We start from the raw sequence: 15,457 nt of genomic DNA on the forward strand, positions 1-15,457 counted from the left end.
AAGTCATAATAAGTAAGAATTAATGCTGCTTGTATACACAAATTTCTATAGTATATAGTTTTACTTTTTCCTCAGGAATTCATAGAAAAGATTGATTGACAATCAGTTGTGCTTAGCTGGCTAAGTTCAGTGGTTGGGAACAGGCAGATAGGTGCTGTCGATTTGATTCATGATTCGGCTTGGTCGATGTATGTTGGCAATGCTCAGAACTAATTAAGTGTAACAAAAGAAATCTATTTCTAAACTCTGGTCATCACTACAGTGAAGGCAAAGTTGATTTATTCCAACGTCAAGTGCCTGTAACAAAAATCCAATCTGTTCGCCAGTCGGTAACATCCTTGCTATAATCTGTATTGCAGTAGCTTATCTTTCAAGAAAAAATAAAAGAAATCTGTTTTTTGTGAAAAATCCAGTCAGTGTTTCAATGTTTATTATCCATGTCTAAGATAATATCTAGACAAGAGGGAGTATTTGGGAATGATTCCCAGACATTAATCTGTTCAAAGGAATTTAAATAATGTTATAAATTGTGACGAGTGATGCTTGATGCTAGTCTGCCATTCCAACCCAGGATTATATTAGTACACCCCAGCACATTTGTTACATGTTATTATATACAGAACACATAACATAATATATAACATTCCTTTTTATGAGATGGTTTTTATTGTTTGGGGTCATTTGTTAGTGTCAGCTCCATTTACCAATGTGCTCCCTGCACAGCTCTTAAAGACTTGATGCCAACTCCAATATCTAGTGAGGTTCCCACCCATTAAGCCTCCTGGACAGAATCCAACAAAGGAGTTTGTCCTCTGATAGCTGATTGTTCTCTCACCTTGAAATTCCAATTTTGTCCTCTCCATCATACCCTTTTCTGCCCTCTCTCTGTTCTGAGTTCTATAAGTTGTTGAAAACACTTCCCCGCAAGCCACAAGGACACCTAGGTGCCCTTCCCGCTCCTAAACCCCCCTCACAGTCTTAAAATCAATATTCAACATAAGGGTCTCATACGCAATGAGGTTGGAAACTCTCAGGTCACTTACTCATTGCCCGTAACTACACACAGTTTGTATTAGATTGGTAATCTTAGTCAGTTCAACATGGGAAATAAAGAATTTGCTCTCATGTTTAAAGTATTAACATAACTTGCACAAAGAGCAGAACGATGTGCCCATGAATATTAATCTTTACTATGCCTTTACGCATAATAATTAAAGTTACACAAGTCTCAAAAGCTGCTATTTTTGGTTACAGTGGTATACAAATTATGTCCTAGGTCAGCAAGCCATTAAAAACCTACACTAAAACTCTGGGCGGATTTGCAATAAGTGCAGCAGCAGAGGTGCAAAAAGTTGTTTTACCCGTGGTTTTCCTGTCATGTTGTTCTACTCCCAGCACACCTGCCTCATTAAAAATGCATCCAAGGAAGACAAGCTGGATCGCTGGCGGGGTGCCCTCTGATTCGCCCACAACCACCTCAGGCTGTCCATAATCCGGGCACAGAGCTAGCACTCTCTAAGGGATCAAAAGCTGCTGGAAAGTCATGGATGCCAAAGCGAGGAAACATGCTTCCCTCAAATTTAGTGACGCCTCCCTCGGGCACACCTCCGCTGTGGAAGCCGGGGGAGCACCAAGACGTAGCGGGAGGGTTAGGAAGGTTAAGAAGATGTGATTGCACAGCCTGGACACAGGGTGTTAATCACTCGTACATAATGTTCACTATTGTAAAGAAACTTCCAACAATGTCTCCCTTCCTATGGCTCCTTGTTCTGATGAGCAGTGTTCGTGTCACTCAGGTGTGAAACCTTGGTTCCTGCACAAGATAAAGGCAGGTGTCTCAGTCCAGGGTCCCTTCCCTGTGCTTTGTGCAGCCTTCAGACCAGCTTCACACTCACTGGACACATTGATGCCTACACCTCGATGATGCTTGTCATTGCTGCCAGAATGTCGTGGGCAGGCGTCACAGAGTTCTTTCAGTCTCTCTGTGTGCTCTCAGCACCTTTGTGGTGGGGCTGGGCCCCCATCTCTTCAGCATCTGTGACCAGTAAAGGGCTCAGGTACTGAAGGCGGACAAAGGATCAGGTGTATTTAAAGTTTCATAGCTGTGTCTCCATGATATGACCCTGGTCACAGAGCGCTAGCGAGCTGCCGAAGGCCAGACAGGAGTCAGACATTCACGGAGTCTATGTGAAGATCTATGGAGTGTCCTCACTGCATGTCGTCATCATCCTCCTGGAATCTAGCGACTATTAGGTCCTCCGCTGTATCTCCATCACATGAGCCTGAGCGCTGAGGGTATGTGTGCTGCCATCAGCCACACAGGAGTCAAACGTTCACAGATGCAGGATGAAGATGTCAGGAGTGTCCTCACTGCATCTCGTCATCATCATCATCCACGAATCTTGCGGCTGTGAGGGCCTCCCGAGCGCGCCTGCTTCATGTGGCCAGTGTGAAGGCCTCATCGCCAGCACCCTTGCCTTCGAGGACCTCCTCACCATCATCCCCTTTGACATCCTCCTCGTTGGAGATGAGCGGTTCTTCCATCTCCTCCTCAGCCAACTCCTCTTCCTGTTGCAGCGCCAGATTATGGAGCGTGCAAGAAGCGACGATGATACACGACGCTCTCTGGGGGACTGCATTGCTGTGCTCCACCGGGCCTGTTGAGGCACCAGAACCTCATTTTCAAAATACCTATCGTTTGCTCCACCAAAATCGCGGCAAGAGCCTCATTGTACAGTCGTTCTGCTGCAGTCTGAGGCCGCCGCACGGGTGTCATCAGCCACGTCCTCTGTGGGTAGCCCTTGACCCCAAGGGGCCAACCCTGCAGCCTCTCTGGACCCTGGAAGATGTCAGAGATCTGATACCTGCTAAGGATGTAGGAGTCATGGACACTCCCTGGGAATCGTTCACAGACTTGTCGGATGCACTTGTGGTGGTCGCAGACCAGCTGAACATTCAGCAGATAGGAGCTCTTTCTATTGACATAGTTGACTGCCTGTTGCCATGGAGATATAAGCGACCCGTGATTGCAGTCGATGGCACCCTGCACCTGTGGAAAACCGGACATCTGCGCAAATCCCAGCGCTCTTGCTTCCTGGATTTCCTGATCCTGGGCAAAATGCACAAAGCTCTGTGCCTTCATGAGTCCGTGACCTCCTGGATACACTTGTGCATGGAGGCTTGTGAGATCCCACACAGGTTACCTTGGAGCCCTGGAAGGAGCCACTAAAAATTGAGCACCATGGTCACTTTCACAGCACTGGCCGTGGATGCCATCCAGGTTCTCGTAGTGCCAATCCTGCAGCAGGTGGCATATATGACCAACCAGTTTCCTAGACATGCACAGTCTTAGGCGACACTGGTTCTCGGTCATCTACAGGAATGACAGGCACTGTCTATAGACCCTGGGTCTAGCAAGGCTCCTATGAGCGACAGCTCCTTGTGGATCTGCAGCTGCGTACACAGCAGGCCCTTCATCTTGTGGGAGGTGGTGCTCCCTTTGCTGAGCCAGATGCCTTCACCGCTCTCTTCTCCTTCTTCTCTGCTCTCTGGAATCCCTGAGGCATACTGCTAATTCACCAGGCTCCACGATCCTGATGTTCTCCTCCTGCAGGATCAAAGAGAGAGATGTGAGGGTTAGCATAGATATACTGAGAACCTCTCTTGGTTAAGTCTGAAGGCCCCTTCTCACATGCCGGAAAGTGCTGGCCACCACTTAGATGGCCAGTGTGCAGTGCGCTCATTGGCTGTCCATGACCCTGCCCACTTCCACCTGACTCCACTTGACCGATTGGCGGCAGCTACGGCCACTGGACTGTGTGCTTTGCTCTCAGCTCAGGCACAGACATTCTCCTAACCCGCACTGCAAGGCTGTGCTGTTAGCTTGAACCATGAGGGGAGACTGGTCCAAACCGGGATGATGACATTGTAAAGGGGCTGTGAGCACCTCCACCAGCGACTGCTCCATGGTCAGCTTTCACAAGGGGATTCTACAACTTGTCCAGTCGACCAATTGTTCTGCTGCCCCCCCCCCACTTAAACACGCATTAATTTGCAGTCTGCACCCAAGGAGTGAAAAGTTCTGGAGGAGTTGGTGGCACATTCATACTTTTGCGTTGCTTGAGTGGGCAGAAAAGCTCCAGAGGCCCCGACTCCAAGCACGTCAATGGAGCTGCTGCTAAACGGTCTCAGCTGTGGAAGAATGCTCACTTTTGACAAGCTTTTCCAAGGGTGTGGCCGCTTCCCTCACACCCCCTCCCCCCACCCACCTCCGGCATGTGCTTGTCTGCTTCCTTCAGTCTGTGCTGCCTTGACCCCCCACCACCCTGCTCCCCCCCGCCCCGCCCCCATCCCCCCCACCCACCCCAGCCTGACCCGCACTGCAGCCCTTGCCTTGGCACTGTACTGAAAGCCAGCTGGTAAAAGCGACTTGCTTGTGCCTCCCTGTGAATTCATGGCGCCTCTTCCTTGATGTCCTACAGATGATTATCACAAGGGGAGGTGGTGGTATTGTTGCTGGACTAGTATTCCAGAGACCCAGGGTGATGCTCTGGGGACCTGGATTCAAATCCCACCACGGCAGATAGTGAAATTTGAATTCAATAAAGATCTGAAATTAAAAGTCCGATGATGACGGTGAAACCATTGTCAACTGTTGTGAAAACCCGCCTTGTTCACTATTTGTCCTTTAGAGAATGGGATCTGCCTTTTCTTCCTAGCTGAGATTACAGCAGGCATCTGCAGTAATTTCCCTTCCACCCCTTCCCTGCCGGCCTTACCTGGTCTGGCCTACCTGTGACTCCAGACACAGAACAATGTGGTTGACTCTTAAATGCCCTCTGAACAAGGGCAATTAGGGATGGGCAATAAATGCTGGCCTGCCCACCCAGCGATGCCCACATCCTATAAAAACGAATAAAAATAAGACTGAGTGCACTCACCTTTGAGTTCCCACTCGAAGCTCAGGTTGCCAAGTGCACGCCTTTTATGGGCAATTGTGAAGCAAACTGTTCAGAAGTCACTTCGATGTGGGCGGTAAGTTAGACGCAAGGGGATGATTCTGGCGAGCAGGGCTTATAATGAGATGCTAAAGTTTTTAAATTAGGTTCCTGGATGTGCGGCAGTGGGAAACACGGCCCACCATTGACGGGTGGAGTGGACGATCGCAAACTGGTCACACAATGAGGCGAAACCGTTTTTTGGCCTTTTCACCATATTGACCCCACCATGACGCCTGATGCCAAGAGGACTGGATGATTCCGCCCTCTATCTTCCTTTCATCAAAAGCAGCCAGCACCAAGCACTTGAAGAACACTTTATCTCACTAAAATAGGGTAACTGTTAACAAAAGCAAAATACTGCAGGTGCTGGGGGATCTGAAATAAAGACAGAAAGTGCTGGAGAAGTTCCGTAGATCTGGCAGCAAGAAGTGTCCCAAAGTAGATTCATCTTCGACTCGCAACGTTGACTCTGTTTCTCTCCCCACAGGTGCTGCCAGACCTGCTGAGATTTTCCAGCATTTCTGTTTTTATTAGGGTAACTGTTAACGCCTATTGACACAGTTAATGGTCACTGACACCGTTAGTGAGCAGGGCAACACAGTCAAGTATTACCACCACTCCTTGGAATCAGTTCCCAGGTTGTCCATCACCCTGGCCCCTCAGTAAAGATCATTCATTACCAGAGATCACATGGATACTACACCATGTACAATGTACTCCACGAGCATTGAGAGCACATTGTAGTCAAAGAGCAATTACACTTACAAAGAAATCTTAGCTGAGTGCAGGCCATGTCTTGGGTAAATATTTTGCTGCATTGTGATAGCCTCTGAACTTTCCCACCAGTTCTTTGTAAGGTCAGGATTGGGGCAGAATTGTGTCTTGCTAATGATGGAATAACCTGGAATATAGAATATACAGTATACAGCCACAGCTAATCGGCACCCATTCAACTGTATGTCAGCAAGAGAGAGCGCCAGTAGGAGAAGAGACAAATAGTGGCCTAGTGCTTATGATACATACAAGCTTACAAACATACAAAATAGGAGAAGTAGGCCATTCGGCCCCTCGAGCCTGCCCCGCCATTCAAAAAGATCATGGTTGATCTGTTTGTGTTTCGAATTCCACATTCCTATCTACACCTGATGACCTTTGATTCCCTTGCCTAACAAGGATCTATATGCCTCTGTCCTAAAAATATTCAGTGACCCCACTTCCGCCACATTCTGAGGCAGAGAGTTCCAAAGTCATACAGCCCTCTGAGAGAAAAAAATTTCTCCTCATCTCTGTCCTGTACTGGCGTTAGCAAACCAAAGGTTGTGATTTCAAATCCCCAGAATGTCACGTTATAAAAATGAAATTCAACTGGTACCAGAAACTGATCATGAAATGGCATTATTGTAAAAACCCAACCATTTCACAAGTATCCTTCAGGGAAGGGACAAACTCCTCTGATAAACACTACTGCTTTTGACCATGGACAGTTGACATTTTGAAAGCCATGTCTTAGGTTTTGCTGAACATTGATCCTGACAAACTGTCGAAATTGTGGGCATTCGAGTTGCCCCTGATTGTTGCACAGCCTTGTAGACTCACATCTTAGTGGGAATGTTGCCTGCCTACACATCTACACGTCTACATGTCTAGACGTGACTCCAGTCTCACACAATGTGGTTGACATTTAATGGCCAAAGGGAAATGAATTGAGCACTGAGTGCTTCCTTGTTTGGGTCACAACATCCCAAGAACAAATGGTAAAAAGAACGGCTCCAACTTGTTTGGTTTCACAGTGCAGTAAAAGCTGCAGTAATCTGTTAAAACGTGGGGTTGACAGCTCTGTTTAGACATATTCCTGAACAGCATCGCATGACCCCCAACCACCCCACCCAATCAAATGTTTTGCCTCGTTGCTAATACTTTTATAACTGATACATGAGAATGTTTTAAAAATATGAATAAGAAACAGGTTATCATTGTCAAACACCCCTATAATCTTTCACTTGGGTGCTGCCCGCAGCAATGTCTAGGAGATTAATCTCTAATTCCTGGAGATTCCAGGACAATCTAGGAGGGTTGAAACCCCAAATAAAAACTCCAACAATGGACAGAACTTTTATTTTTGTGTGGCAATGATAAATGGCTTTGACCCAGTGAGATAAATGCTGACTGTCCTGGTTTCCAGATGTTCTTGGATGTGTTATCTCAGAGCAAAAAGACCAAAAAGGAAACATTTAAGAATGCTAATGTTGTTAAGAACAGACTAATGCAGTATTAGAAAATGTGTCCCTGGCCTCCTGGGATCTTGAGGCTGACAGAGAAAGATAAGCATTATCAGTTTAAGCAGATCATTTGTGAAATCCCTCAGCTGACTTTAAAGTGGTTTACAGAAGGGGAAAAAAAAGCAGATTTTACAATGTCAATATAAGCCTATTATCCAGAAAACTCCCAGAAGCTCGAACGTTACCACTTTCCATAATCACAGCAGGACCCTCTTCCAGCCAGTAATCAAGACAGTTGTCATGTCCTTACACCAATGTTTCATCGCTTGAGACTTCCTTCCTACATGTACTGCAAAGTCTGCTGTTGGATTTGTGACAGCGTGTATTGTTTTTATATTGAGAACTCAAGATAGAAGGAGTCAAAGGTCTCCAGTGCAAAAAGCTATCAAGCCTCTGCTTGCCTCACTTAGTCATCTTCTTGCCTCAGAGTCAGATATTATGGCGCAAATAATCTTAAAATCAGAGGCAGGTCATTCTGGAGAGAAGTTACGAAATATCTGTTCTCTCAATGGGTGGTAAGTGTAGAACTCTCCCATTCAATAATTTGATATCTAAGATTAATAGGCATTTTCTAGCCAAAGATATAAAGGAATGTAGATCCAAGGAAGAGGGATGGAGTTAAGATACATTTCAGCCGTGACCTCACTGGATGGCAAAAAATGTTTGAGGGGCTGAATGGCCTGTTCCTGTATTCCTATTGGCAGTCCCCTTATACACCCCTCCCAATTCCCCTTTCCTTAGGCGGAACATGTAACAGGCAGAGAATCCGCTACAACTCATTTTGCGCACCTTCAGAATTTGGATTTCAGCTCTGCCCTCTGATGGATTCTATGCCTGCAACATGTAATATAGACCAGGGATGTGTTGCCAAGGGAGTGCTGCATTTGAGATGCTCCAACCTTGGATGAGAGAATAAACTAACTCAAATTTGTTCTGGGTTCAAGTAAATGTTTAAATTCCAAATTACACCATTTGAAGAAAATCAGAGGCAGTTCTGCTGGTGTCTTGGCCATTAACCCTCCCTGAAGCAGCACCATCAGCAGCTACTAGCTGCTCATTCAACACATTACTATTTGTGGGACCTTGCCTAGTCTGCAACATAGAGAGCCATTGAGGCACAAAAGGAGACCATTTGGCCTGTTGAGTCCATGCCGGCTCTGTGGAACAACCCAATCAGCCCCATTCTCATGTTCTATCCCTATTGCCATAGTAATGGTTCATATGGTTCCCTAGACTCACATGTGAGGAGAGGCCACTTGTAGAGATGCAGGAGTGATGCTAATACTCATGGTTCTATAAACAGGGGGCTTCAAGAGAGACAGGGAAAGGCAGATGATAACTACTTGGAGCCAAAAAGGCCTTGGCTCAGAGTGAGCCACACACGCAACATTGTCACTTGTTCCTTTTGCTTTCATCCAGGCAAAATTCACAAAACCATCTTGGGATTTGGTACAAATGTTCAGGTTACATCCCATGATATACCTGTACCAACTTGCAGCAAAGCAGGGAATTCTAAGCGACATATTGAGCATTTAGGGAGAGGATGGATCTTCTCTGTGCAGAAGAGGATGAGGCTGGAGGTGGAGAGTGCTGAACACTGAATGACAATAGAGTTCTATGGCAGGTTATTGTTACAGCTGTGTGTTCAACAACAACAACATGCAACTATATAGACCCAAGGGTATTTTCACAGCCACCGAGCTACATAAGGAGACATTAGGACATGAGTTTGGCTAAAGAGATAGGTTTTAACGAGGAGACAGAGGTAGAGAGAGACAGAGAGGTTTAGGCAGGAAATTGCAGAGCTTAGCGGCTCACAGCTGAAGGCACGACCACAATAGAAATTGGATTTGCACAAGAGACACAGAATTGGAAGAGCACAGAAACCTCAGGGGGAGTTGTGGCGCTGGAGAAATTTACAGAAATGGGGAGGGGCGAGGCCATGGAGGGATTTGAACTCAAGGATAGGAATTTTAAAATTGAGGCATTGCCAGACTGGTCAGCAAGTGTGAGGACTTGGTGTGAGTTAGGGTACAAGCAGCAGAAATACATCAGCCACATTGTGCCAAATCATGAAGGTTGGTACAGCAAGATGACACACCGCATTTCTTCCATTAGATTATCGGAGCTGAATTTCGGCTGCAAGACACTCGTTACTGCAGCTGGGTTAATGTTAGTATTTGACTGAATGGTGGTACAGCAGTCAAAATGTAGTGAGACAGAGGTTATTAAATGCCTTTTCAGTCAATCAACCCTCTGTCAACCTCCTTCAGATTGTTCCAATTTTTTTAGCTGACTTCCAGATTTATGATCTGGTTTGGGACCTGTAACTTTTAATTTAGAATAGACAGAGTTTAAAATCCCAGGTACTTACTAAGAGAATATAGCCACAAGATTCTACGGTTTTAAACCAATGATATAAGCTTTACTTTACAAAGTCTGTTAAGTAAAACAATTTACAATATTTATATCTTATCCTCCAACACTCAGACTTAGCATGAGGTAAATATGAATTAACAGACAAACTGTGGTCAGACACACCACACTGCACAATAAATGGCAGGCGCAACCAAGACAAATCCCACAGATTTCTCAGCAACCCACCCAGGTGTCAGTGCCCACTGGGAGTTATACAATCTCATTAAAACTCCGAATCCCACACAAGGGATTTCAAGTCTTCAGTTTTGAAGTTCTAGCCTCTGAATTCCTCAAAACCCATCCCAACTCAGATTGTTTCAACAACTGCTCAGATGGATCAATCTCTTCTCCTCAGATTGTATTCCATGGGATTCATAAAGCTGCACTCCAGCATCCAATTATTTGCACAATTTCAGCTCTTTAGCAGGCAGCTACCATCACAGCTGGTGCTGTCCCTGGGTTTCACCGAGCTGCAGTCTCCCCAGTTGCAATGACTTATCAAGGGCTCCCAAGGCTTCCTCGGAGACCTAGCCCTCTCAGCAGCACTGAGCCCACGACCTTCCGTCGCCTTTTCAGCTCCCCAGGACTTCTCCTGAGCCCCAACTACACCGGGCTATCAAATGGCTCTTAGGACTTCTCCTGTGCTCCAGCTAACAACAACAGCAACACATTTGCTGCTAGGAGCACTTTTCTTCTGCCTCCCAGCACACCCAGTCACCTGGACTGACATTTACCCTCCACTACGGGTCCCGTGGTCAGTTTTTGTGTCGCCACCATTGCACAGGTGCCCTGCTGATCTCTGCAATGGTCCCTGAAGAACCCGGAACACTGGGCTGAACATGCATGGCCTGCCCCACTCCACGCATTCGCCAGAACTCCCTGGGCATGCTGGGACTCGTAGTCCTTGACCTCCACCCAGAAAATACCTTGGGGAGACAGGTAAGTTCACATTTATTGATGCAGTCTACTCAATTATTCTGTTTTATATCATATTCAAAGTGACGCATCTCACCCAAAATCTTTAGAGTATGATTGTTCCATTTTATTTTCTTGATCAAGTGAAAAATGAACCCACTTCTTTTCTCAAGAATTTGAGCACGAGTAAGTTCAGCTTGCTAACTCCCAAGTCCCTGGAATCTAGAAGAATGAGAAATGATTTCAATGAAACTAGAATTCTTAAGGGGTTTGACAGGCTAGATGCTGGGAGGTTGACTGGGGAGTCTAGATCTACGGGTCATAATCTCAGAATAAAAGATTGGCCAATTAGGACTAAGATGAAGAGAAGTTTACTCACTCAAGGGTTGTTGAAATTTGGAACCCTCTACCCCAGAAGGCTTTGGACTCAGTCATGGTATATATATTCGAGTCAGAGATCGATAGAGACTATTGTCCCTTTGGTGGTTCTCTCAAAGAGTTATCCAATTAATCCCACTCTCCAGCTCTTTCTCAAAACCCTGGAGTTTTTTTTCTTTCCAAGTATATGTCCAATTTCCTTTTGAGAATTACTATCGAATCTACTTCAGTCACCCTTTTAGCTCATGCATCCCAGAACATAACACCTCATTGTGACACCCTGTCCTCACCCCACCTCTGGTTCTTTTGCCAATTGTCTTAAATTTGTGTCCTGTCATTGCCAATATACTTCTCAACGTTAAATTTTATCTGCCCTGGGTCTACCCATTTCACCAGTCTATCTATGTCCTCCTGAAGCTGGAATATCCTCCTCGCTGTTTACTACATTTCCAGGCATTGTGTCATCTGCAGACTTTGAAATGAAACCCCTTCTCTTCAAGTACGATTCATTGATGTATAACAAAAGGAGCAATGGGTGCCAATACTGACCCCCTAGGGAAAAAATCCACTCTCCAGTCTGATAAATTACCATTCGCCACAACTTTGCTTTTTGTCTGTTAGCCAATTTCATATCCACGCTACAGCGACCCTTTATTCCAAAGAACTGTATCGCCTTGAGGAGAAATATGGAAACAGATGGAATGTGTACCACCAGAATTCACTGCATCTCACGCAGTTAATAACTAAAGCGCAAGTGAAGAGTAAAGACAGAGTGAGGGTTTCTCTTTGACTCAGTCATATCACACTGATAGCTACTGGGAACACTGTGGTGCAGATCCATGAGAAAATCCCACTGACTGCCTCACAAAAATGTGCAGAACATAGAACTTTAATGAACCACGGTACCTGGGGTGAAATAAGCAAATTTGCATGCTTGGTTGCGATGTGAATGTCACTTTTACTGTGCTTATGTCTCAGTTACAAGCTTGTGATGACTGATTTGTTAAGGTGTAGGTAAGTTGGGAATACCTGGATGAATTTCCACATACTGTTTTTGTTTGCTGAATGTATTAAGATTAGCTTGCTGCCTGCGTGCTCCATTATCGCACAAGTACAGGCTCTGTTCCAATGGGATTAAAGAGGCTTTTTTTTTCCCTCCCTTGTGTGAGATGTGGGTGACAGCAGCAGCCAGTGTCTGTGCTGGGCAGATAGTGTGGCAGTGACTGTATCGAAAGAGACTTACAGTGTCCACATTCACATTTAATGCGAGTTAATAGACTTCCAGCAGCAGTAAAAGATTAAAGCACACAGCGTGCTTTGCCATTATTAATGCGCTGTACTGCATCCAAAATAAAGCTGTTTTTGATCGCACGCACAGAATTATTTTCTTATTCTCCTTGCATCTGAGAGACTTTATATTCAATAAACACTGGCACAGAGGGAACACTCACCCTTGCTGCATTTGATACACACGTTACTTGGACAGCATGTGCTGGCATTGAATATGTCGTTCACATAGACCAGTTTACTTTTGGTTGTCAATTTTCTCCCGCCACTCCCCCACCCAAAGACGTTGGGTGGAATCATCCCAGATTTGCACTCAGTGTGGTAGCAGGCGGGAGGATGGATGTTTCACCCGTCAGCTGCAATGGTGGCTTTTCACGCCATATCATCCCAATCCCACCTCCTTAATTATGCACTCCTGGGAAACATACCATTTCGATGGTGGGCAGGCTCTCATTCGCCCGCCACGCCCATCGCCTCGCTGCTTCATCACGCTGGGCGCCATATTTAAAGAGCAGCCGCGTACACACATCTCAGTGCTTCCGGCCCATGACTGCTGCACAGAAGACAAGATGGCTCCAAAAGGCAAGAAGACTGCAGCCCGCCCCCCCCTGTTTAATGATGCGTCCCTTGAGCGCCTTTTGGACTTAGCGGAGGCCTGCTGTGGTGTCCTCTACCCCTGCACTGGCCACAGGAGGAGCAGCAACATCACTAACCAGGTTTGGGAGGCAGTGGTAGCGGTGGTCAGCGCCAATGCCCTACAAAAGAGAACAGACACCCAGTGCCGAGAAAGGATGAATGATCTCCTCCGTTCTGCCAGGGTAAGTCATTCTTCTCATTACTCTCAACTCACACACTCTCAAACCCATCACACATCCACAGGGATCTCACTCACTGCCAATTCAAGGGACATCACAATTCACTCTCTCACACACACCTTCATTGTCCTCATCCCATCCGTGGGACCCACTCACCATCCACACACATGCCAGGCATACTGCGGATGCTGGAAAGTCGAAGGGTCATGAGGACTCGAAACGTCAACTCTTTTCTTCTCCGCCGATGCTGCCAGACCTGCTGAGTTTTTCCAGGTAATTCTGTTTTTGCCAGGCATACTTATCATCTGGCCTGGCAAGCAACCTGCTTACACTCTCTCCATCTCTATTCATACAGGACAAGCTGGCACACAACAAGAGGGAGAGGCCAAGACTGGTGGAGGAAAGACTGAAATCAAGGTCCTCATGGACTTTGAAAATAGAGTCATCCAGCTGGCTGGCGGGGATCTGGGCCGTTCCCGTGCTGATGGCAACGTCAGCGGTGCATGGCCAAGTGGGGATCCAGCAGTGCAACATCCATCAGACAACCATGCTGTGAGTGATGTGTCCTCTTTCACAGGCCTCTGCTGTGCACTAATTATCAGCAGGATTAGACAAAGTCAACATGGATTTTTGAAAGGGAAATCATGTTTGACAAACCTACTGTAGTTTTTTGAGGACATAACTAGCGGAATAGATAAGGGAGAACCAGTGGATGTATTTGGATTTTTCAGAAAGTTTTTGATAAAGTCCCACCTAAAAGATCAGTCTGCAAAATTAAAGCACATGGGATTCAGTCGGAAATGTTCAGGGAGGAAATGGACACTGAGCAGGAATTGGAGAATCCAGGGACGAGGTGACCCTAAACCTGGAAATGAAGGTTTGTGAAGAATCTTACAAAGGTGGATCAAGAACTAGAAAGGGCTTAGGGAGGGAATTCTCAGGGAATAGGGAAGAGGGAGCTGGCAGTGGAGTAGAAGGTGAAGAGAGTGCACAGAAGGCTAGAGCTGGAAGAGGTAAGAGCATGGACTGGGGTGTAAGATTGGAAAAGGTTACAAAGGTAAGAGGGGGGAATCAGCTGGGGGAATTTGTAAACAGAGGTATGGAATTCACTGCATTGCAGGGCGGGGGGGTGATGAGTGAAAGAGATTCGGGGCAGAATAGGATGTGGATGGTAAAGTATTGGACTGCGTTATATGGTATGGGCTGAGTTGAGTCTGGAGGTAACATAAGCATGGCTTTGATGAGTTAACTTAGCACAGGCCAAGGATCAATTCTGGGACCTTCTAAAGAAAGGGAAAGAGTTGCATTTAAATAGCACCTTTTACAAACTCAGCCAATGAAGTAATTTTGAACTGTAGTCACTGTTGTCATGTAGGGAATGTGTCAGCTGATTTGTGTACAGCAATGCCCATAAAAAAGCATTAGAATAATGACCAGATAATCTATTTTGAGTAATATGAATTGAGGGACAAATGTTAGCCAGAACACTTTCACTTCTTCAAAATAGTACCATGGGATCTTTTATATTCGCCTGAGAGGACAGCTGAGGTCTCCATTTAATGTCTCATTTGAAAGATGGCATCTCCCACTGTGCAGCACTCACTCAGTGTTACACTGGATTGTCAGCCTAGAAACCTGTGCTCAAGTCCCCGGGGTGGGAATTGGACCTACAACCTGCTGACTCAGAAGCAGGAGTCTGTGTGGCTTCGGACCACTTAGGACTTAGGAGCCCTGCAGATAGTGTGAGTTAGCTTCCTTAGGGTGAAACAATTGCTCGGTCTCCCAGTTCCACTGTCGGTTTGGGGTCGATGCAAATCACAAGAACCGGGCAGTCAGATGAGTGAAAACATTCTAGGCTTAAAGGATGTGAAGGGAGTGGGGAGAATTTCAAACAAGGACCGAGAAGCATAACAATACACAGCACATCAGGGCAAAGCTGAAGAAGCAAAGTCACCGTTAAGCAGCACAGACAGCAAATAAGACATTGAAATGATTTCCTGTTATCAACACACAGATTAAAGTCTAATCATTCTGTCACTGATAAGAAATCAGTTTTACAACTTGTCATTTTGCAGCCTGCAATCTTCGAGTCTGAGTTAGGTTTTTAGCCTTGAGGGATTAGTCCTTGGAGGAGCTGATGTAGCTACTGGATGGGAAAGATTCCTCGAGCCACAGTGATCATTGCCTTGGAATTTCATACCAACGGCAGTATCCCAAGTTGTCTATAACGATGCCCCCAGTAAATTATACAGCCACAAATTGGTCCCATGCAACTGGAACATGAAGCCCCTATAGCCATTTTATCACTCAACTATTCAGTGAAACAAGATGGCTCCTGCCAACAATATACAAGTTCAACTAATTT

General features: G+C 45.9%; 1 protein-coding gene across 1 annotated transcript in view; it reads left to right on the forward strand.

Annotated features, from left to right (window-relative positions):
• LOC121291960 (sodium/potassium-transporting ATPase subunit beta-1-interacting protein 1-like) overlaps positions 1-15,457 on the forward strand; it is a 506,522-nt gene that overhangs the window by 397,329 nt on the left and 93,736 nt on the right. The gene's annotated exons all lie outside the window — the stretch shown is intronic.

The sequence above is a fragment of the Carcharodon carcharias genome, chromosome 19 (assembly GCF_017639515.1).
Source record: "Carcharodon carcharias isolate sCarCar2 chromosome 19, sCarCar2.pri, whole genome shotgun sequence".
Lineage (NCBI taxonomy): Eukaryota > Metazoa > Chordata > Chondrichthyes > Lamniformes > Lamnidae > Carcharodon > Carcharodon carcharias.